This window comes from Malaclemys terrapin, chromosome 4 (assembly GCF_027887155.1).
Source record: "Malaclemys terrapin pileata isolate rMalTer1 chromosome 4, rMalTer1.hap1, whole genome shotgun sequence".
NCBI classification, from domain to species: Eukaryota; Metazoa; Chordata; order Testudines; family Emydidae; genus Malaclemys; species Malaclemys terrapin.
This window is the reverse complement of record NC_071508.1, coordinates 61,413,937-61,438,542: the sequence shown is the minus strand read 5'-3', so window position 1 is coordinate 61,438,542 and position 24,606 is coordinate 61,413,937. Positions and strand designations below refer to the sequence as shown.

The following is a 24,606-nucleotide window of genomic DNA, read 5'->3' as shown; positions in this document are numbered from 1 at the left end:
TCTCACAAACCCTGAGTGACTTGGTATCCCCTCAACCCCCTTCCCTCACCCCCGCCCTGCAAAAAACCCCAACCTTCTTGAGAATTTTAGTTTAGTTTTAGTTTTGCACAAAGAATGAAACAAACATCGGGCCCAGGAATAAGCTACATTGTGCTAAGCAGCTAACTGTGTCTACGTGAGGGGATTTTAGCCCCTCAACTGAACTATTTTGAAACCAGTATTGTTAAAGCAGCACAAAAAGTGGGGACCAGGCCTCGTGCTGTAAAACAGGAGAAAGTGAAGAACCAGCACCATGTACATAAAAACCTCTGATTGAAATGAAACCAAACTCGGATTGAAAACAAACCATGGACCCTGTTTCAACTGCATGAACACCGAGGGGCCCTAGTCCTGGGTCAGTGCACTGCCTGGATTCTGGGCAGTTTAAACATAAAACAAGACCCAAGAGGCGCATGGCACACATGGGAGCAGGCGCTAGGTGCTGCACAAACAACATAGGGTAGAAGCAACATGAGTCAGGCTGCAGATTTTCACGGCATTTTGTCTCCAAAATTACAGTGCAGTTTCTGTACTTTTAGTTAAAGTCACAGATCACAAAATGTACTGTGACTGCTTGAAGATTTTTAATAAAACCTGCCCCTCTCCTCGCCCTGCCTAGGGGCACTTGCCACCCAAAGAAGCAAAGAAGCCCCCTGCCACCCAGCGCTGCAGCCCTAATCCCAGCCCGGTGCAGAGTGGTTGGGGTGGGCTAGAGTGGATGTGGGTGGCAATGCCCTTCACTGATGTTTGGCCCTTTCCCCCACCATCATGACTGGGAGCGGTGCAGAGTGGTTGGTGTTACAGAGCTTATTCCTTCACCCTCTCACTTCCCTGGTCCTTCTCGCATGAACAGAGAGCAACAATACCCGAAGTCCAAAGGTGCAAACAATTCGATGTTTATTGGGGTGAACTTCCAGCGAGCTTAAATCCAAGTTCCTTTTTCCTTGTTTTCGAATCCGAACTTACTTCCTGTTTGCCCCTAATTTATATAGTAATATTCTCAACTATACCTTAACCAATCATTTTACTGAAATCTATCTAACCAATCGGAACATAATTCACTAACCAATTATATCCCACTACCCTAATTAACTTACACCTAACAAAATTAATGATACAGCAGACAGAAACAATTAGAGAACCAGACAGATTAACAATAGAAAGGTGGGGGCCATAAAGATAAAACATACAGAAATGAGGGTTTCACAACCACAACTATTGAGAAGTGATTTCTTGCCAGACAGGAGGCTATCAAACTATGTTTTCTTTAACCATCTTCATCTGGAGGTGATAGGCATCAGGGCTGCCCAGAGGATTCAGGGGTCCGGGGCAAAGCAATTTCAGGGGCCCCATCCATAAAAAAAGTTGCAATACTATAGAATACTATATTCTCGTGGTGGCCCCTGTGGGGCCCGGAGCCTGGGCAAATTGCCCCATTGCCCCCCCCCCCCCCCTTCCGCGTGCGGCCCTGATAGGCATTATCAGGACAGGATTGTATTCCTAACAGCCCAATAGCACCTTATTTCAATGTGACTAGTTTGGAAGGTGAGGATGTGACCATACACTTCCCAGTTTATGGCTGCCCCTGCTCCTTAGCCAAAGGCCTTAGTTTAAGAACAGGGCCGCAGACTGTCACAGTGAGAGAAGGCCCAGACACTGACTCTTTCTTTTATACCTCTAGAACTAGGTAAATGATAAACATTTACCTACATTCTTTAAGTATAGGCCTTTACAGGCAGGCCTGAATATCTGTATCCTAACAGTTGGGGTGGGCTAGAGAGGATGTGGGTGGCAATGCCAGTCAATGAAGTTTGGCCCTTTCCCCCACCATCATGACTGGGGGCGGGGGCAAATCTGAGTGGCGCTGTAACCCCGCAGGCCAGGTCTCAGTGCCCGGAGTGAGGCGTTGGGTCCAGCCCTGGGGGACAGGAGCCGCCATTGCAGGCAGAGGTTCACATCCCCAAAACAGTCACTGAGAAGTGGGGAAATTGCTCCGTCTGTGACATTTTTCCTTCCTTGACAAACCTGCAGCCCTAATGATGAGTTAACACCAGAATGGCCTCTGCTCTCTCCAGCAGGGCACGGGATCCCGGGAGAAACGAGGGGACAGTCTTAATGTGGGGAGAGCACAGAGGGAGAGCAGGATCCCACAGCCCACATAGGGATCAATATGCTGGATACCGTCCATCTCCTGGGTAGACTCAGCCAGAGACTCCCCATGGGCCGGCGTCCCCACCAGTGCATCAACTGCGGCAAGAGGTTCAGCAACCCCTCTGCACTGAAACAGCACCAGCGCACGCACCCCGGGGAGCCGCCGTTCCGCTGCGCCAACTCTGGTCAGAGGTTCAACAGTGCCAGCACACTGACCCAGAATCAGCGCATGTGCATCAGGGAGCAGCCGTATCACTGTGCTGATTGTAACAAGGGTTTTGCACACAGCTCAAAGCTGAGAGTACATCAGCGCACGCATACTGGGGAGCGGCCATATCGCTGTGCTGACTGTGGAAAGGCCTTTGCGCAGATCTCAGATCTGAGATCACACCAGCACACGCACACTGGGGAGCGGCCGCACTGCTGTGCTGAGTGTGGCAAGGGCTTTGCATCGAGCTCAAATCTGAGTAGACATCAGCGTATACACACTGGGGAGCGGCCGCACTGCTGCGCTGATTGTGGCAAGAGCTTTGCACAGCTTGCACACCTGAGAAGACACCAGCGCGCACACACTGGGGAGCGGCCGTACTGCTGCACTGACTGTGGGAGGTGCTTTGCAACGAGCTCAACGCTGAGAACACACCAGCGCACGCACACCGGGGAACGGCCGCATCGCTGTGCTGACTGTGGCAAGGGCTTTGCAGAGAGCTCAAAGCTGAGAATACATTAGCGCACGCACACTGGGGAATGGCCGTATCGCTGCACGGACTGCGGAAAGGGCTATGTACAGATCGCACACCTCAGAATACACCAGCGCACGCACACCGGGGAGCGGCCATATCGTTGTGACGATTGCAGTAAAAGCTTTACCAATGCCAGTGCGCTGACCAAACATCAGCGCGCACACACACCGGGGAGCAGCTGTACCGTTGTGCCAACTGTGGTAAGATGTTCAACAATGCCAACAAGCTGACCCAGCACCAGTGTATGCACATCGGGGAACAGCCATTCCAATGCAGAAAGAGTTTGCACAGAGCTAATACCTGAGAATACACCAGCGCATTCACAGTGGGGAGTGGCTTTACAGGTGTGCTGAATGTGGCAAATGCTTTGCTCACTTGGGCAACCTCACCTGGCACCAGTTGACTCACCAACGCCCCTCTGCCACTGCCAGAGCCTAAGGGGCTTCTGGCAGCTGGCGGGCCTGGCACAGTGCCAGCAGAATCAGACCAGGGAGTGGTCCTGTCCCCATGATGCCCAGCAGAGACTGTGTGGGGCAGGGAATGGGACTTAACTGAGCAGTGTGGGGAAGCGCAGACAGGTGGGGGGATTTTAGAGTAGATGGTCACAACCTGCTTGCATTAGGGACCCCTGCATCTAGGTGGGGTCCAGCCAGGAGTCTCTCTGTCAAACTCCCCCCAACACATAGAGCTGTGAGGCAGCCAGGATAATTCCCCTCCTCCCCGCTCCCCCTCATCTAGATGGGACTGAGTCAGGAACTTCCCCCCACACCTACCTCGTTTTCAGACAGGATGATTCTTAGGTGATATCCGGAGATGGGATTTGCAGTCCTGTCTCAGCATGGATTGGTCCGAGGGGCGGGACAGCCCAGTGCGTGTGATTGAAAGAAGACTCAGGAACTGCTCATGCCATCTATTTTAAATAGAAATGTGATGAAGAAAAACTACGTACCTAATGTGTAACAAAGGTCTGTCTAACCAGGTGTTTCTTTGCTATTAAAGAAGCTGATGCATTCGGATGGTGTGTGGAGAAGCCAATGTGAAGTGTAAATCTTTAAAATAAACCAGCCCAAATGTACTAAGGCCTGACTGACCATGAGGCCTGATGAACTGTGTGACTGGCAGGTGCACACAGAGAGTTTTGCATTACTCCTGGGGGAATTCTATGCCAAAAAAATAAAAATTCTGCACACCATATTTTAAAATTCTGCATATTTTATTTTTAAAATAACCCAATATAATCACACTAGTTTCAATTATTTTGGTAATTTATTTCAAACTACCTATCAGCAACTATGTTTGTAACAATACAAACAACCGACAACAAAAAAGATTCAGAAAGTGATTTTTTCACAAATAGATTCCTTACTCGACCTGTTAACACACAACTTTGAGTAATAATTCATTTAAACTACAATATAGAACCGTATTTCCCGCACCCCTCAGAAGCAGTGCAAAGGCTTCGGGGAGCCAGGGGTAATGGAGAAGCTGAGGGAGAGGGAAGTAATTGCTGGGAAGGAGCCTGGAGTGAACTTTGAGAGTTGTTGGGTGTGGGTGGGAGAAGTATGGACGAGGGGGATTTGGTGGGAGAGGGGAATAGTGATTGATAGAGACTTGGGAATCCACCCTATGGAACCTGGCTCACCTTTGGCCTCTCCTATTCAGTCAGGCACGTCTGCCCTCTGTCCCCATGTGTCCCTGCCCCGCCCCTTCACCTCCATGTGTCCCTGCATCCCCACTTGCATTCTGCCCCTACCTCAGTGTTACCTCACTAGCTCCTGTGACTACCCCCACCCAGGAGTCCTATATGCCCCACTCTGTCCATCTCCCCCATATTCCTTACCTCCACACCTGACTCCATGGGCAGAGCATTATGAAATATCCTCTGACTCTCTGCCTGGCTCCTCCACCCATAAGCCAGCTGCCCCCTCTTCTGGTGCCACAGCGGCCCCTAGGGGGAAAAAGTGTAGTTGCAGTGTTTCTCCATCACAATTATTCTGGGGTGAAAAATAATATGTGGAGCACACGAAGTTTGTGCTTGCGCAGGCAGCACAGAATTCCTCCATGAGTATCGCATATGAAGTGACATCACTGATGTAATCATTGACATGTAGGGAAAAATCAAGCTCTGGTACAGAGGTGCGTAGAGCTGTTAGTGTTTTTTCATTAACTGTTCTCTCCTGTTAGCCATGCCCACAGACTATGCAAATGAATCAAATCATTGTATGTGTCTCTGGTGAACTATTCTCCAAGGACAGAGCCATTCAGGAGTGGAAAGAGGCTTTCCATCAGAGATGGATTTACAGTGAAATAGGGTTCCCTGGCTCGGGGCCCCCCAACAACAGGGGTCCCCAGGGCTGGGCAGTTGTGGGGGCAGAAGCTTGGTCCTGCTGGATCCTGGGGTCCTGCTGCAGGCTTCGCACCCATCGGCAGCCAAGCTCCCTCCTCCCCCGCTTCTTCCCCACCTCCTCCCCAGAGTGTGCCGCGTTCCCGCCCCTCCCTCCCTCTCCCCCTCCCTCCCAGCACTTCCCCTGCCACTAAACAGCTGTTTGCCGGCACTTAGGTCACTCCGGGGAGGAGCAGGGCCGCAGCATGCTCGGGGGAGGAGGAGGAGAAGAGACAGGGGAGGGGCCTTGGGGAAAGGGGTGGAATCAGGGCAGGGCGGAGCAAAGGCGGGGCCCCTGCACTCCCCCTACACATACCCCCCCAGCCTCCTGCTGTGAGCCGCTCAGGGCAGGGGGCTGCGAGCACCCCCACGACCCCAGCCCTGACTCCTGCATCCCCCTCACACACACCCAGCCCCCTGCCTTCCCTGACTCCTGCACCCCCCACATACTTAGCCCCCCCACACCCCATGCCCTGACTCCTGTACCCCCCCACATCCCCACCCCCACCCTGAGCACCAAATGGGAGCTCCTGCACATACACCCCCATATTCCCACCTGCACCCCTCGCATCAAATGGGAGCTGTCCCAGGTAAGCGCTCCACACCGCAACCTGCCCCAAACCAGAGCCCCCTCCTGCACCCTAACTCCTGGACAGACCCTTCACCCCAACCCCCAGCCTGCTCCTGCACCCCAATCACTGACTCCTGCACCCCCTTACACACCCCCAACCAACCACCTGCCCTCCCTGACTCCTGCACCCCCCCACACGCTCCCAGCCCTGACTCCTGCACCCCTCTCACGCCCCCAGTCCCCTGCCTACCCTGACTCCTGCACACATCCCCACTTGCACCCCTCGCACCAAATGGGAGCTGCCCCAGGTAAGCACTCCACACCCAAACCACCTGCCCCAGCCCTGAGCCCCCTCCTGGATAGACCCTGCACTCTAACTTCCTCCCAGCCCTGCACCCCCAGCCTTGAGCCCCCTCCTGCACCTGGCCAGACCCTGCACCCCAACTTTTTTTTACATTTTTTTTTATAAAGCGCTCTTATCCAAAGTGCTTTACAATAGTTAGCTAATGGTACAAACAATATTTGGAAAGATCATTAAGTGGTCCACCGAGACTCTCAGCGATTTTCAAGTAGTCTGTGGGAAAATCAGTTAGACTACAAGAACAATCAAGGTCCCTCACTTTATTTTCATTTACTTCCTATTATTTATATGAGGAGGATGAAGAAAAAAGAATGGAAAATAGGGGCGGGGGGCGATAAGAGAGAATGGTCTTTTTCTTGATTGGGTCCCAAGGAGGGGCCCCAAAAATGAAGCTGAGCACAGGGCCCCACTAACTCTAACCCCCCCCTGCTATCCATAGAGATTGTTCAAACTTCTAGAGGGAAATTTCTGCTAGGGATGTAAATACTGTTTAAACAGTTAACCGTTTAAGCGGCTGGGGCCCATCTGGCTGGTGCGGCCGGGGCTCGGGTCACTCTGAGTGGATGGTACTACTCCGGCTGGGCCCACTTCAGCTGGTGCTGCAGCTGGGCCCGCTCCGGCTGGACCCGCTCCGGCTGGGCAGCGCTGCTCCAGCCAGGTGTCATGTCTGGGCCTGGTCCGGCCATGCGGTGGTGCTGCAGCCGGGCAGCACAGCTGGTTAACAGTTAAGGCGGTTAACCAGTAAGACTATGCTTACCGGTTAACCACTTTACCTTTTACATCCCTAATTTCTGCACACAGCTAAGGGTGCTGATGGAAAGAGCATGGAGTCATGCAAGGCTGGCTAAAGGAGCACAGGGCAGGGAGCCCATGGAAAGTAGCTTGTGGAGGTAGGTTACTGACTGGAGCTGAGGTTCACTCCATGACTCCACAAGTCTGACACCAACTGGGACGGCACAAAGTGTTTTACACAGGGATTCTGGAGTTTTCCAACATTTCAAGAGGCTTCTGGGATGGAATACACCCTGTATCCAAACCCTACACATGACTATAATAGTCTTTGTACAAATTATGCCTTATAAGGTAGTGTTGGGGTCACTAGGCCTGCCTGAGCCAAAGTTCTTCCATGTTTAAACTCTGTCCTTCCATGTTTAACTCTAATCGACCTCAAAAGCCAAGGGCAGAAATTGGAATGTGCAAACAGCCAGTTATCAGTTACAACCCTCCCCTCATACCAGATACCAAGCGATAATGATGAGGCTAGCATGTTTCTGGCTGAAGAGGTAATAAACCAAGGGTAAACAAGACCAGGTAACAGTTTAGAGAGAAGTTACTAACAAGCTAGATTTATAGCCCTAGAATGATTTAATTGCTTAAATGTATAAACATGCCTTCAGTAGGGAGGGGAGGGGGAGTAGAGGGAGAGATAGAGGGTGGTGGTGGTAGAGGGGGGGGGCTTAGTTGTAAAATGTATAAGAAGAGAGAAACTGTTTTTGCTGGTGTGCTTGATTTGAGACTTGCCTGTCTCCTTGCACCACTTTGAGATCTCAAATAAACTTTGATTGTTTCTCCACCCCGGTATGTTTATTGGCGCGAAGCACACCGGGCAACAAACCCCGCTGTTGCTGTCCTTGGGCATCTGTGCCGGCAACAGTAGGTATCATTTGAAAACTAATAACTTACTGGCCAGTATTATCATAGTGAAATGTATGCAGCAACTTTGTATAAAAAACTATTACCATAAGTTAAAATTGCAACTGAAGTGTGTTTACCAGACACATCTCGGGAGTGGGTAAAATTGTTTCTCGGAAACAAAGGAGATGTTAGCCGAGGTGTCATCAAAGCGGATAGGTCATCACCTATCAAGTAGCCATTGTTTGGAAAGGAAGGCAATCAGGAACAAACTGATCTGCATTTTAGCAAACAACATGAAACCTCTTCCCCACCAAAGTTCATGTCTCCCCACATCTAGGGGTCACTTTGAGAAAATTCTGCATTTCAAAGGGTGATTGAACTATAAAAGACAGGGGCAAAAACACCTCTTGTGATTTTTCCTTGTTCATCTCTCGCTATCACCTAAGAGGACAAACAAAAAGCAGCCCTTGGACTTCAGGAACTGATCCTCAGCTGAAAACTTGGTCAGCAATGCTACTGGAAACCTGTGGTAAAGAACTTCACTTTGCACCACATCTAGTTTGTTCAGTTTAGTACTGGGAAGTGTTTTTAATCTTTCTTTTTCTTGAAACCATTTCTGACTTTGGTGCCTCATCACTTGAAATCTACCTGTGTGATTAAATACATTTGTTTTCTTCTTTAATTGAAATGAACTGAACTGTGTGTGTAACTCCATTTGGGGTGGGGAAAATATATGTATATTTATCCCCTTAGAGGGGCAATGGACCTGGTCTATCAGGACCACGGCCGGCTCTAACTTTTTTGCTGCCCCAAGCAGCAAAAAAAAGCGCCGCCCCCCGAGCCCCCTGCCGAGCGCCGCGCCCCCCCCAGCACCGCCCCCCCGCCAAGCACCACGCCGCCGGAGCCCGCCCCCCCCCACCGAGCGCCGCCGGAACACCCCCCCCAGTGCCGCGCCCTGTGCCACCCCCCGCCAAGCACCGCACTGCCGGAGCCCACCCCCGCCAAGCGCCGCCGGAACCCCCCCCCGAGCGCCGAGCCCTGCGCCGCCAGAACCCGCCCCCGCCCCCCGCCGAGCGCCGCCGGAACCCCCCCAGCACCGCGCCCGTGCCGCCCCCCCACCGAGCGCCGCCAGAGCGCCCCCCCCGCGGAATGCTGCGCTGCGCTCCCCCCGCCGCCCCTTACCAGGTGCCACCCCAAGCATGTGCTTGGGTGCCTGGTGCCGGCCCTGATCAGGACTGACCAGGAAAAGGCTGGACAATACAGGCCACACATTTTGGGGAGGAAATCTGGGACTGTGTGTGTGTTGGGGTCACCCTGCAGTAATAACCCAGGCTGTGAAAGGCAGAGTGTGAGCTGAGCGTGGCTGGCAGGCAGCAGCTACACACAGACACTCAGGGTAAGACTGGAAGCTGGAGGCTGTTGGTGAGTGGTCCGGGTTGGAAGCGACAGCAGCAAAGCATTAATGGGCACCCCAGGTTACAGGGCAGGTGGTGACACTGCTGCCCATCCGGTATCTGGATTACACCCTGGATTGCGATAGCCTCATTGTTTCATTGGACAATGAGAATGGACACAACTCCTATCCTGGTTGGATGTTCCAAGATTCTGCCATGAGTACAGGTCATTTCCTGATTGGCCCAGGCCAGCTTTGCCCAGCAGAGTGACCAGGCCGCACGATCCAACAGACATGGTATAAAATGTCCCATTTTGTTCAGCACATCACTTCCTCAAGTCACAATGTCTGCATGAAGGAGTGTGAGTGGGACCAGCATTGCTTGGTCAGGGAGAGCACCCCCTGCTGGGTAACAACTTGAGTCTGGTTGTTGTCAAGCACCCTATTGACTCTGGATTTTAAAGTCCAGTCTTGGGCAACTGCTGAGAAATCCCCGCAGAGAACAGGTGTATGGCTGTCACACACCTTGAGTGAATCACCTGAATGAACTCCCTCGCTGTCTCTAGAGCCAGTCACTGCAACGGTGAAATCACCTCCATGCCAGCTCCAACCAATATGTAGAAAAAAAAAGTCATTTTGCATATTTACGTATTGGTTAATGAACCATATTTACATACTGGTTAATGAATTGACAACATGGTGGTGTTAAGGTAACTGCTTCATATCTGAGTGAACATCCTCTGGGCGACTAAAATGGATGATGCGCAGAGGCGACAGGTAACAGTTGATAGTGGGGGAAGGGCACAATGGAAAGGTTCTGGTGGTGTGCTGCAGGGTTCAGGGCAGCTACTCAACACACAAAGGAGTTTTGATTTCTAGACCTACTTTTGATGTCATTGTGTTGGGTTGCCCTTCCCCCCCCCACAGGGTGCCACCTGATGTACTGGGGTATCACTGAGCCCACCTGTTCCACCAGCCTGGGCGCCAAGAAATTGACAAGGCGCCACTTGTGCTCAGTGGGGGAGCGACTGCTGCCCCGCTCCCCCGCAGCTACGCTACTAGCTCCGGGGTTGGAGCACCCACAGGGAAAAATTAGCAGGTGCTCCGCACCCACCAGCAGCCAAGCTCCCCCCTCCTTGCCTCCTTCTCCCCCCCCTCGAGTGGGCTGAATCCCCGCTTCTCCCCCTCCCTCCCAGCGCTTCTTGCCCCCCCCTGCAGGGGGTGGGAAGGGGCAGGACTGCGGTGGGAAAAGGCAGGGTGGGGCAGGGACTTTGGGGAAGGGGTGGAATGGGGGTGGGGTGAGGGCAGTGCAGGGGAAAGGGGTCAAGCACCCACCAGGCAGAGGGGAAGTCAGCGCCTATGATTGTACCTTCTTCCATAGCATAGAGAACTATACAGCATAAGCTCATGAAATTCACCCCCTTCCTCAGTGTGGAGGAAGATACACACAGCTTTTACCCCCCAGTTATGAATTTCAGAAACTGGTTTTAGCAAAAATAAGTTCATTAACTACAAAAGATCAATTTAAGTGATTATCAGAGATAGGTAATCTGTTTTGATCTGTTTGCTATCAAATAAAACAAACAGGCAAGCTAAACTCAATATGCTAAAGAAATTGGTTGTAAGCATCAATTTCTCACCCTAAAAGTTATTTTAGGCAGATTGCAGAGGTTCTTGAAGGCAAACAGTTCTTGCTTGCAACTTAAAACTTCAGATGTTTCTTTCACAGGCTAGAACACTTTCCAGCTCTTCTCCCCCCCTTAGTCTTTGTTTCTTAAATGTTCACAGCAAACATCTTGGGCAGCAATTCAGTGAAAAAAAAAACCTGATGATGTCACTCCCCTGCCTTAAATAGGTTTCACATATGGCTGGAATCCCATGTTTTCCAGAGCGATTTCACCCCCAGTCAGTGGAAAAGTACTAATTTTATCCTAAAGTTTAGTATCAGCTGACGTGATCACATGATCCTGCAGCCACAACTCAAAGTCTGTTTGCTGTGTCCACAGGAAGGCTTTCCAGGAAGGTGGAACATTAGAGTCTTAAAAGACCTGTTGTTTTTCCTAATAGCCCATCCAGACTGATTGCATCGTCTGGTGGGCGTTCCCCAGGTGAAAACCCACCTGTAATTGATTCATAGTCAATATTCCTAACTTCAGACAGCAAAATGAGACATGCGTGCAAATAGGATAATCATATCCAGTAAATCATAACCTTTCTAATGATACCTCACATAACCCCTCTGGCATAAAATACATTTCAGTTATGCTATAATCATGTAATAACAATATTTCTATGAAGATTATGGGGCGCAGTGTCACCATCATGTTTTACGAAACTATGTAATAGCAGACGGAGACTGTTCTAAAAGAGAGCTACACGTGAAGCAGCTCTGGATTGCACTGATGTATTATATCAATTTGAAGAACAGAGATATTTGCAAACTAAACCTTTGATACGATCTTTTGGGGCTCTTGTGATAATATCAGCACCCAATAATTATGTCAGGAATCAGTTCTAATTTAACCATAGAAAACTATTTTCCCTCTGCATTTGAATCTGCTCTCTCTGCTCGATTTACAAGGAAAACTTGGCTCTCTTGGGCATCACAAGTATCAGAAATCTCATGCTAACCCTCCTGGGGACTATGATGTCTTTCTTCTGGTATGTACAGTATCACAGAATGCTGAACATAGGGGATCAGTAGCAAAGCTGGAAAAACAGGTATCGTGGCAGGAGGAGAGTGGTTTGAAAGAATTTTTGGAATGTAAATTAAAACAGATTTCTGTGCTCAATCTCCTGTGTCCAGTCCAGTGAGCAGGGACGTTCCAGTCACCTATCTGAGCTTGCCTGCACTTCCAATTTCTCTTTACAGTTCACTTTGAACTAGAGATGGACCCCAAACTAGGACAGAGAATCCAAAACATGAGGATTCTCTCAGATCTGCACCTAAACGTGAGGAAAATCAGATCTAGGTGCAGATTTCAACTTCACAGCTCAGGTTTATTTTTATGACAGCCCATTTCAGAACTCAAATCCCAACACTCTTGTGAAATAACTTGGGCTTGGATCTGAAGGTTAGGAACTTGAATTTGGATGGAAGCTTCACAACTGACCCACTTTTGCTATTAACATTAAAGTTTAATAGTGTGACTTTCCTGTTCTTAATTATTACTCATTATAATATATTTCGACATTATTCAATCCAGCAAACTCTTAAATTTATGCTTAATTATAAGCATGCGAGTGGTCCCACTGACATCAATGGAACTGCTCAAGTGCTTGGACTTAAGCACACTGAAGTACTCTGCCGGGTGAGGGCCTTAAGAAAAAATGAAATAAAATATTGTCATTTTCAGGGAACTGCACTTGTATTCCCCTCACCTTCCCATTTCCCCTGGCTCCCGCTGCCTCCCCACCTACCTCCCCATTGCCTTGGCCGCACTGCCTCTGCACAGAGCCCGGCAATCTCCCCCTTACCCCTTCTGCCTTCCCCATGCACATCCCCATCATCCTGGTTACCTGCTGCCTCCCCCAGCCACCCCTCCTGGCCCCAATGATTCCCCCATTGCCTCTGGCCTGTCCAGCTTCCCACAGGCTCCCCGAGCCCCTCTGCTAACCCCCCCTTCCTGAATTCCCCTGAGCTTCCTTCTGCAGTCAGCCAGCCACACTTTGCTTTTCTCACCAGCCTGGATTATGGCAGGGTGACCCCCAACGCACTCCCAGTCCCAGATTTTCCCTCAGAAATGGATGTTCTGTCATGTCCAACCCTCTTCCAGACAGTCCAGAAATACTACATTGGTTATTCCTTTAAAGGGAATAATGTACACCAGCTCATTTCCATAAATTAAGTTACTCTGATACTTTTCTTAAATTTTCTTTCCACTAAAAATTATGAAATTTCAATTTCTGATCCGCTTCAGAATCAAAACAAATTTAGAAGTGTCAGAATTTCCCACGGGATGGACACTGTATTTCCCAATCATCTCTGTTTGTAACACAAGGACTAGAGGATGTTCAGTGACGTAAAAGGTGGGAAATTCAAAGCTGATGACAGGAAATACTTTTTCACACAATGGGTGATTATCCTGTGGAACTCACTGCCACATGATGTTACAGAGGGCAAGAATTTGGCAAGATTCAAAGATGGACTGGATATTTCTGTGGACCACAGGAACTTTCACAGTAGTGGTCAAGGCTTGCTTCTGTAGCGCCCCCTCTGGCTGGGGCTGTGTCCCACACAGAATCCATCCCTTCTTTCCCCACCGTAGCTTTCATGGCAAAGCACAGCAGGGCAAACTTTTGGAAGAACCGGCTGTGCTGGGCGTCCCGCAGGCCCTTGATGTGTTTAAACTTGGACCATTTGTTGCTGCTGGTGTAGGTGGCATCGGGGCTCGGCCCAATGTACAGGGGCTGAGGTAGCCAGCCGGGATGAGCCCCGAGGCCAGAACATGACATCTGTGTGTGGGGCAGCAGCCCTTCCTATGACACTGGGCAGGGATATGGGTATGAGCTCCTGAAACACAAACATTACACAGCTAGGTGAGAGGTCCTGTAACACACACACACATACAGCCCTCCTGAAACACACACACACACAATACATCCATGTGAGAGCTCCTGGAACCAAAGGTGCTAGAATTAGGGGTGCTGCGTGACCCCCTGGTTTGAAGTGGTTTCCAATCCATACAGGGGTTACGGTTTGGTTCACTGGTTCTCAGCACCCCCATCCCCCACTATACAAAGGGCTCCAGTCCCGCACCATGCCTGTAACGCGCACAGACACAGAGCGAGCGCTGCTCTGACACACACACACCATACACAGCCTGTGTGTGTGTGTGTGATCTCCTGTGACACACGCTCCCAGCCCCCCACGGCGGGACCCCACTCCCAGCGCAGGGGGAGCGACCCGAGGCCGGATTCGGGACCCAGGCGTCCGAGAGGGCAGGGCCAGAACGTCCCTTTGCTGGGGTCTGCCCCGGCAGCAGGAGCTGGCGGCGCAGGCGCGGGGCCTTTGAGCTGGGGACGGGCTGGGAGCATAGCAGGGCTGGAGCCGGCGCGTCCCGCAGCGCCCAGCGAGCGGTCCAGAGGCGGAGCCTTCCCGGGCCAGCCCGGCCCCCTGGGTCCCAGCCCGGCCCGTGCGCAGGGCGGGTCCCGGCTGCAGCCCCAGGGCAGGGAGTGGGCTGGAGGCGGCCCCGGGGAGGCACCAGCCGCGGGGCGGGAAGTTGCTGCCCGGAGGAAGCGGCCGGGGCCGAGCCCGGCGATGGCTGCAGCGGGGCCGGCGCAGGTAGGACGCGGGGCGGGGACTCCCCAGCCGGGCACTGGCTGGTCCCGGCTGGGGGCCGAGGGGGGCCAGGACCCAGGTCCCTCCCGCGCTAGTGACCCCGGGGCTGGGGGCTGCAGCAGCCGGAGCGCTGGGGCCGGGGGGCGGCTCTGGGGCCCCGGGGCGGGGGGGCCCTGGCCGGGCGGACACGCGGAGCCGGGCGCGGCCCCTTCCCCCGAGCGAGGCCCCGGCCGGGCAGAGGAGCCCGGAGGTGCCTGACCCGGGGCGGGAGCGGGGCTGAGCACAGGCCTGGGGCGGAGGCGGGACTCCGGCCGGGGGGGAGGAGCCTGTTCCCAGCCCTGGGATTCGGGCCCCGCCCCGCGCCCCGCCCCAGAGCCCCGTGGGGAGCTGAGAGCGACTCCTGTCCCCGGCCAGCAGGGCCCCGAGTCCCCGGGGGAGCTGTGCGGGGTGGGGGGGTCTCCCTGGGTCACAGCTGCTGGGCCGGGGGTCCCTGGGAGTCGCTCCCCTAGAAACCGCGTCCCCTGCTGAGAGTGTGTGTCACCGAAATATCGGGTCCGCCTGGCTGAGAGCCAATAACAGCCAGACAGGGATAAGTAAGAGTTGCTTTATTCTGCAAAAACAACAAGGAGTCTGGTGGCACCTTAAAGACTAACAGATGTATTTGGGCATAAGCTTTCGTGAGTTAAAATCTCACTTCTTCAGATGCATAGGAAGAAAGGAGAGCTTTGCACCTTGGTACAAAGACTGTCTTACATACATTTTCACAGATCCTTTACACACATTCAGACAAAGGCCCTTGCCCTGTTAACACTTGATTGGTGGTTACCAGACCCGTTCTTTTGCTATCTGGTCAGTGAAAACCGGCTTAGGGCTAGTTCCAACTACCTCAAGGCCTTGAAAGGGAAGACAGTTGAAAAGTTCAGGCTACTGTGTACTTGAGGTGTCTGCTTCCCCCTAATGGCCGCTGGCTGACGTAACGGCTACTAGCTATTAAGGGGGGTCATTAGTAACTTTCACAAGTGTAATGCTTGTGCCAGCAGCTTCAGGTGGCGTTCGAGGACGTCGCTCTGTATTTCACCCGGGAGGAGTGGGAGCTCTTATCCCAGCCAGAGAAGCAGCTGTACCGGGACCAGATGCTGAGGAATTACCGGGGCTTCGTTTCCCTGGATAAGGACCAATTTCTCTTCTTTTATTCACAGCTGTGAAATGTCTGGGTTCCTTCAAGGCCTCTGCTGCCATGTGCCACCCAGCAGCCAAATTGTGATTTTGCACCCCCTAATGCTTTATGGGACTATGCTTGTGAATGTATATATGATATAACTGGAATATGTTTTATGCTACATATGCCATGTACAGGGCCAGTTCCAGGCACCAGGCAACCAAGCACATGCTTGGGGCAGCACCTGGTAAGGGGCGGCCAATCTTGGGGTGGCGGGGGGCAGCACGGCATGGCATTCTGCAGGGGGGGGCGCTCTGGCGGTGTGGCGCTCCACGGGGGGGCAGCACTCGGTGCGGAGAGGGTTCCAGCGGCTCGGCGGGGGGGGTGGCATGGGGTGTGGTGCTGGGGGGGGGTTCCGGCGGTGCGGCGCTCAGCGGGGGGGCTCGGCAGGACGGCGCTTTTTTTTGCTGCTAGGGGCAGCAAAAAAGTTAGAGCCGGCCCTGGCTATGTAACATCTCATAAAGGTTATGATTTTCTGAATATACTCATCCTATTTGTATGCATGTGTCATTTGTACTTGAAGTTATGAATATTGGCTGTGTACTTGCTTGATTTTAAGTAGCCTTAGTAAGGCATTTGGTCAGCTTCTGGAGAAAGGAATGTGCAAGTTAAGTGCCCAGTCAAGAAACACTTAACGGGCAATGGATCTTGGAAGGCTCCAATCCACATAAGACGTCTACTTGAGGACGTTCAAGGTGGCATGTGAACCATGGCTGCTACCTGTAAGTTCTGAGTCATGCATGGACATGTGACTTGCCCATGTGACTCTAAAACTCCATCTTGGAGCTGGGGGGGATCCTTTAGCAGTGGGCGGGCTTTGCATTCGAAGAAGTGGGCTGTAGCCCACGAAAGCTTATGCTCTAATAAATTTGTTAGTCTCTAAGGTGCCACAAGTATTCCTGTTCTATCTGTATTCAGCTTTTTACTGTATTAGGTTTAGACTTGCGTGTTTTATTTTATTTTGCTTGGTAATTCACTTTGTTCTGTCTGCTATTACTTGGAACCACTTAAATCCCACTTTTTTATTTAATAAAATCACTTTCTACTTATTAATTAACATAGCATATGTATTAATACTTGGGGGGGCAAATAGCTGTGCATATCTCTCCATCAGTGTTACAGATGGCAGACAATTTTTCAGTTTACCCTTTATAAGTTTTATACAGGGTAAAATGGATTTATTTGGGGTTTGGACCCCACTGGGAGCTGGGCATCTGAGTGTTCGAGACAGGAACACTTCTTAAGCTGCTTTCAGTTAAGCCTGCAGCTGTTAGGGGACGTGGTTCAGAGCTGGGTCTGGGTTTGCAGCCGGCTAGCGTGTCTGGCTCAAACCAGGCAGGGCACTGAAGTCCCAAGTTGCCAGGGAAAACAGACTTAGAAGTAGTCTCAGCTCATCAGTTGGCAGCCCTAAGGGGGTTTCTGTGATCCAACCCGTCACACAAATGGTGGCAAATGCCAGACCCTTTCAGGCCGGCTTCCTGTTAAAGGAAAACTCAGGGCTACAAAGCCTGGGGCTAATCTCTATGTAACTTGTTTATTATGTACCTCAGTCCTGGCACAGCGGTGGTAGCAAACAGCACATGAGCAACAACCTCTTCCAGGAATCCCTGTCCAGCCACGGAGGGCAGCAATTCTGCCTTAAGAACTGACTCTAGTTAGACAAATAAGTTAGGGAGAAAACTCTCCTGCTGCTTGTAATAGCTCCCTGTCCCCTCCAAAAGATCCACTTAATCAGATGCATGAAGTGGAAACTTAAGTGGGCAGATATATATACACATGCAAAGATGGGTGTGTTACATTACTTTGTTTATGCCTAAATAAATTTGTTAATCTTTAAGGTGCCACAGGTCTCCTTGTTGTTTCCTCTAAGGAAGGTTTATTTCATTATTCTCCTGCCTGGGATCAGTTGCACTCTCGTCTGAAGCAGCGACCGAGAGCAGTGTCCCGTCGTGCTAGGTGCTGCGCAGCCACACACTGACCGAGATCGGGGCCTTGTTGTGCTGGGCTGCACCTACTGAGTCGCTGCCCCCAACACTTCAGTAATAAAACTGATTCTTTCCCCCGGAAACAGGCTATTCAGGTTCTACACCAGACTTAATCCACCGGATCGAGGTAGGGGAGGCAGAGCTCTGGATCCGGGATGCTGAGGACTCCAGGGAAAGCTCCGGGCCTGAGAGCTCCTCCCCAGGTGAGTCCCTTCTGGTTTACACACCTGCTAGGAGAGGGCTTCTTAATGTAGAAGGCAAAGGCAGAGCGAGCTCCACTGGCTGGGAGCAGAAGAGAGACAAATTGAGGCTGGGAATTAGGGGCCAGTGTTTATCTAGGAGGGGAATGAACCATTGGGAGCACTCCCGTCATGATGCAATAGATTCTCCCTACTTGGAGTCTGTCAGTGGAGATGGGACATGTGCCTCACAAAGCCCTGCTCTAACTCAGCCAGGAGTTACTGGGGAAGATAGTCTGGTAGGAATCCCAGCTGGATAGGCACAACGAGGACTAGATAGGATAGGACTGGAAGGGACCTCAGTAGGTAGTCAAGTCCAGTTCCTGGCACTGCGGCAGGGCTAAATATTACCTAGACCATCCCTGTCTCGTATCTGTCTAACCTGTTCTTAGTAACGTCCAATGATGAGATTCCACGACCTCCCTAGGTAATTTGTTCTGGTGTTTAACTACCCTCAGAGTTTGGAAGTTTTTCCGAATGTCTAACCTAAATCTCCCTTGCTGCAGTTTAAGCCCATTACTTCTTGTCCTGGCATCAGTGTTACCCACGCAAAATTCTCTGTCGCTCACACAGTTTATAGGCCCCTACCCTTACCCGTTCAGTGAGCTCACTGAATACCCTTACACTCTGCGAGTTTGCGGTGTCTTTTACCAGTGAAAGAGCCTTACACAGCAATACCCTACTTAACGTCTATTTATTACCAAACACCACAAACAGAATGCACATGCTAAGCATACAATGCTCACCATTCCCAATAAGCCAGATGAACTTCTCTTGATGGCCAGTCAGGATCAGGTCCATCTGGGGGATTCCAGTTTCTGCATAGTGTCATTGGCAGAGTGTTGAGGTCTGGCAGCTCTGAGCTTGGGGCTGTGTCCTGGAGTTGGTTTCCAAAGAACTTCCTTTGGGACCCCAGTTCATATGGTGAAACTTGAGTCCTGCTTAGCTGTATCTTAACCAATCATTATACTAACATTTTACTAACCAATCCTAACATATTGTAACATAATTCTCTAACAATTATATCCCAGCACCTTAATTGATTTACACCTAGAAAAATTAATTATACAGCAGCCAGAAACAATCAAAGAACCAGACAGAGGTCATACAGACAAACAATAGGGAAGTGGGGAGCATAAAGACAAAAAAATAAAGAAATGGGGATTTCACAGCCACCAACAATTGATAAGTAGTTTCTTGTAGAGAGAATGCCATCCCACCAAGGTTTCTGTAACCATCTTAAGATGTTTCTTTTTTTGGCAGTCATTTCCCATTCTCTATTTGTGTAATTGATCATTCCTACCTAAGTGTAGTATTTTGCATATGATCTTACTGAACGTCATCCTATTTAATTTCGACCATTTCTCCAGTTTGTCAAGGTTCTTTTGAATTGTAATCCTGTTCTCTAAAGTGCTTGCCACCCCTCCCAGCTTGGAATCATCTGTAAAATTCATGAATGAATGCCCCACACCATTGTCCTAATAATGAATGAAGATACGGAATAGAACTGGATCCAGGACATATCCGTGTGGGATCCCACTTGATATGTCCTTTCAGCTCAATTTTGAACCATAATAACGACTCTGAGTGTGGTTTTCCAGCCAGTTGTGCACTCACCTTATAGTAGGTTTGCCTAGGCTATATTTCTCTAGTTTGTTTATGAGAAGGTCATGCAAGATAATATCAGAAGCCTTACTAAAGTCAAGATGTGACATGTACTTCTTCTCCCCTATCCACAAAGTTTGTTACTTGCCAAATAAGGATATTAGGTTGGTTTGACATAATTTGTTCTTGAGAAATCCATGTTGACTCTTACTTATTCCTTTATTTCCTTCTAGGTGTTTATAAATAGAATGTTTAATTACTTATAGAATCATAGAAGATTAGGGTTGGAAGAGACCTCAGGAGGTCGTCTAGTCCAATCCCCCTGCTCACTGCAGGACCAATCCCCAACTAAATCATCCCAGCCAGGGCTTTGTCAAGTCGGGTCCTAAAAACCTCTAGGGATGGTGATTCCACCACCTCCCTAGGTAACCCATTCCAGTGCTTCACCACCCTCCTAGTGAAAGTGTTTCCTAATATCTTATGTAGACTTCTCCCATTGAGAAACCATTACTTGGGACCCCTACTCCTTGTTTTGTCATCTGCCACCACTGAGAACAGCTGAGCTCCATTCTCTTTGGAACCCCCCTTCAGGTAGTTGAAGGCTGGTATCAAATCCCCCCTCACTCTTCTCTTCCGCAGACTAAATAAGCCCCGTTCCCTCAGCCTCTCCTTGCAAGTCACGTGCCCCAGCCCCGTAATCATTTTCGTTGCCCTCTGCTGGACTCGCTCCAGTTTATTTCAAGACAGGATCAATCACGTATGATGAGTGTGAGGTCGCGCCTAGTCGGAGGACGCCATTTTGTAGAGCAGGTCTCAGGCACTTGTAGAGCTTCACTGTAATGCTCTAAAACTGCCCTGTGTTCCAGGCAGCTGCTGCTGGGGGCGCGGAGGCACGTGGGGGACAGAGGAAATTGTCCTGTGGGCCACAACTTGGAGTATCCTGGTGTATGGGCTGGGTGTGAGGGAGAGGGGGTGGGATGGTTTCTGTCACATCCCCTCTCCTCCTGCTCTCTCAGTGGCACAATATCATTGTCACTTACATTGCTTCAGTGTCAATGCTTAGCACAGCCCTCAGCATTAACGCGTCTGTGACTGTCTGTAGACCAAAGGCCTGCTGGGTGGCACCATTCACCCCTTCCAGCTCAGCAGTGCCACGGATCAGGTTGTAAAACAAGACAAAAATATTTTTGAGGTTACATCTCACAAACCCTGAGTGACTTGGTATCCCCTCAACCCCCTTCCCTCACCCCCGCCCTGCAAAAAACCCCAACCTTCTTGAGAATTTTAGTTTAGTTTTAGTTTTGCACAAAGAATGAAACAAACATCGGGCCCAGGAATAAGCTACATTGTGCTAAGCAGCTAACTGTGTCTACGTGAGGGGATTTTAGCCCCTCAACTGAACTATATTGAAACCAGTATTGTTAAAACAGCACAAAAAGTGGGGACCAGGCCTCGTGCTGTAAAACAGGAGAAAGTGAAGAACCAGCACCATGTAAATAAAAACCTCTGATTGAAATGAAACCAAAATCAGACTGAAAACAAACCATGGACCCTGTTTCAACTGCCTGAGCACCGAGGGGCCCTAGTCCTGGGTCAGTGCACTGCCTGGATTCTGGGCAGTTTAAACATAAAACAAGACCCAAGAGGCGCATGGCACACATGGGAGCAGGCGCTAGGTGCTGCACAAACAACATAGGGTAGAAGCAACATGAGTCAGGCTGCAGATTTTCACGGCATTTTGTCTCCAAAATTACAGCGCAGTTTCTGTACTTTTAGTTAAAGTCACAGATCACAAAATTTACTATGACTGCTTGAAGATTTTTAATAAAACCTGCTCCTCTCCTCACCCTGCCCAGGGGCACTTGCCACCCAAAGAAGCAAAGAAGCCCCCTGCCACCCAGCGCTGCAGCCCTAATCCCAGCCCGGTGCAGAGTGGTTGGGGTGGGCTAGAGTGGATGTGGGTGGCAATGCCCTTCACTGAAGTTTGTCCCTTTCCCCCACCATCATGACTGGGGGTGGGGGCAAATCTGAGTGGCGCTGTAACCCTACAGGCCAGGTCTCAGTGCCCGGAGCGAGGCATGGGGCCCAGCTCTGGGGGACAGGAGCTGCCATTGCAGGCAGAGGTTCACATCCTCAAAAGAGTCACTGAGAAGTGGGGAAATTGCTCTGTCTGTGACATTTTTCCTTCCTTCCTTGACAAATCTGCAGCCCTAATGATGAGCTAACACCGGAATGGCCTCTGCTCTCTCCAGCAGGGCACGGGATCCCGGGAGAAACAAGGACACAGTCTGAATGTGGGGAGAGCAGTGCCAGTACACTGACTAAGCATCAGTGCACGCATAGCAGAGAACAGCTCTACCACTGTGCTGACTGTGGCAAGGGCTTTGCACAGATTTCATGCCTGAGAAGACACCAGCGCGTACACACAGGGGAGCGGCCATACAGCTGTGCTGACTGTGGCAAGGGCTTTTCACGGATTTCATGCCTGAAAATACACCAGCGCACGCACACAGGGGAGCAGCCATACAGCTGTGCTGACTGCGGCAAGGGTTTTTCATGGATTTCAGCCCTGAGAAGACACCAGCACACGCACACTGGGGAGCGGCCATACAGCTGTGCTGATTGTGGCAAGAGCTTTTCACAGATTGCACACCTGAAAATACACCAGCACACGCACACAGGGGAGCGGCCATACACCTGTGCTGACTGCGGCAAGGGCTTTTCACAGATTTCAGCCCTGAGAAGACACCAGCGCACGCACACAAGGGAGCGGCTGTACAGCTGTGCTGACTGCGGCAAGAGCTTTTCACAGATTTCAGACGTGAGAAGACACAAGCGCACGCACACCGGGGAATAGCCATACAGCTGTGCTGACCGTGGCAAGGGCTTTTCACAGATTTCATGCTTGAGAAGACACCAGCGCGTACACACTGGGGAGCGGCCATACAGCTGTGCTGATTGTGGCAAGGGCTTTTCACGGATTTCAGACCTGAAAATAGAGGAACAAAAAGATCTGCATCTTAGCAAACAACAGCATGAAACCCCTTCTGGCCAAAGTTCATGTCTCCCCACTCAGCTGAGGAGAGGTTTATCTCGGAGTCACTCTGAGAAAAATCCATTTCAAAGGTGATTGAACTATAAAAGAAAGGGCCCAAAACACCCCTTGTTATCTCTCCCTGTCCAGCTCTCGTTTTCACCTGAGAGGACAAAAAAAAAGAAAGAAAAGAAAACAAAAACAGCTCTTGGACCCCAGGAACTGATCCGGAGCTGAAAACGTGGTCAGCAATGCCACTGCAAACCTGTGCTAAGGGACTTCACTTGGAACCACGTCTAGTTTGTTCAGTTTAGTACTAGGAAGTGTTTTTATATTTCTTTTTCTTGTCACCATTTCTCACTTTGTCTCATCTCTTGTACTCACTTGAAATCTACCCTTGGGGTTAAATAAAATTGGTTTCTTCCTTAATTGCAACGAATCCAGTGTTGTGACCTGTGTGGGTAACTCCATGTGGGGTGACAAATTGTTATCTATTGATCTCCTTGGAGGTGCAGATTTCAACTGAACAGCTCGTGTTTATTTTTATGATGGGCCCACTTCAGAACTCAAATCCAACACTCTTGTGAAGTGATTTGGGTTTGGAACTGAAGTTTAGGAACTTGAATTTGGATCAAAGCTTCACAACTGACCTACTTGTGCTATTAACATTCCAAAGTTTAATAGTGTGACTTTCCAGTTCTGAGTTCTTAGTCATTATAATATATTCCGACATTATGGCCCCAATCCAGCAAACTCTTAAGCTTATGCTCAATTATAAGTGTAACCCTTCTGCCCATCTAAGTTGGCAGCAACAAGGGCCGGGTTCTGTATCTAGGGGTTCTGTTTCAATAACACAATGCAAAACTGGCTCGAGCCCCCACCCAGTGACCTGGGACAATTACATACCACCCCCTGGGCGCCTCTAAGAGGCAATACTTCCCCTCTCACAAGCACGGAGTCTGAGTGTAGCAGAAAATGTTTAATAAGATGAGGTAAACGACATCAGCATTAAATTGGAAAAAAACACCACAAACAGGATTCCTAACACAAACCATGAGCAAATTGGGCCGTGTCCTTTCCCTTGGGTTCTTGAATCCAGCAACCCAAAGATCACCCAGAGTCCCCAAAGTCCAACACCCCCAAAGTCTCTTGGGTCCAGCAACCACCCAAAGTCCCAAAAGTCCAACAACCCCCAAAGTCTCTGTCCCTGGTCAGTGCAGCCCCAGAGTAAAAGGGGGGCACGCAGGGTGTTAAGGGGCACCTTACGTGATCCGAGGTTGGCTGGCCATCTCTCTGTGGGGTTCCGCCGCAGCCTTCACCAGGAGCCAGTCCACTTCCTGCCGTCCCACGAACTGCTCCGCTCTACAAGCTGCTCCGCTCCGCTCACCGACCCATGAGCCGTTCCAGCCGTCCCTGCAAACAGCTCCACTTGCCGTTCCTTGGGCCACCCCAACCGTCCCTGCAAGGCTCCGCGCCACTGACTGCTTATCCAGCCATCTCCGCAAAGTGCTCCGCCAGCCACTTAGCAATATAGCTTCAGGCTCTCCCACTAGTTAACACAGCACCCAGTGATCTCAGCTCTTAGTAAATTTACCTCTTTTGTGATTTCAGCTCATAGTAGGGGAGCCCCAGTGCTGGTGCACTACTGGCCCAAGGTGAATTCAGCTCAGCAGCCTGTAACTAGACTCCTAATAGAATTAAAGATAGCTCTGACATTCAACAGTGGAGCAATTGGTGTTTCAGACCCTCAAAAGAAACCAATGCCATTAAGTACAAATATCTGTCCCCATCCTCTCTCAAGTCACTGGGTTGTGGAACCCTTGTCTAGCAAGTGCTACTTAGGTGATGGAGAGATCCTCTGTCATAAAACAGTTTCATTGTCCTTGATTCACATAATCAGGGTAACAACACTTTATTCCTCTGGCCCCAATAACGGAGAAACTGGGGATCCCACCCCATCCAAAGTA

General features: G+C 50.5%; 1 pseudogene; it reads left to right on the top strand.

Annotated features, from left to right (window-relative positions):
- Positions 1–2,257: 2,257 nt before the first annotated feature.
- Positions 2,258–22,735, top strand: LOC128836141 (zinc finger protein 229-like; annotated as a pseudogene).
- Positions 22,736–24,606: the final 1,871 nt, after the last annotated feature.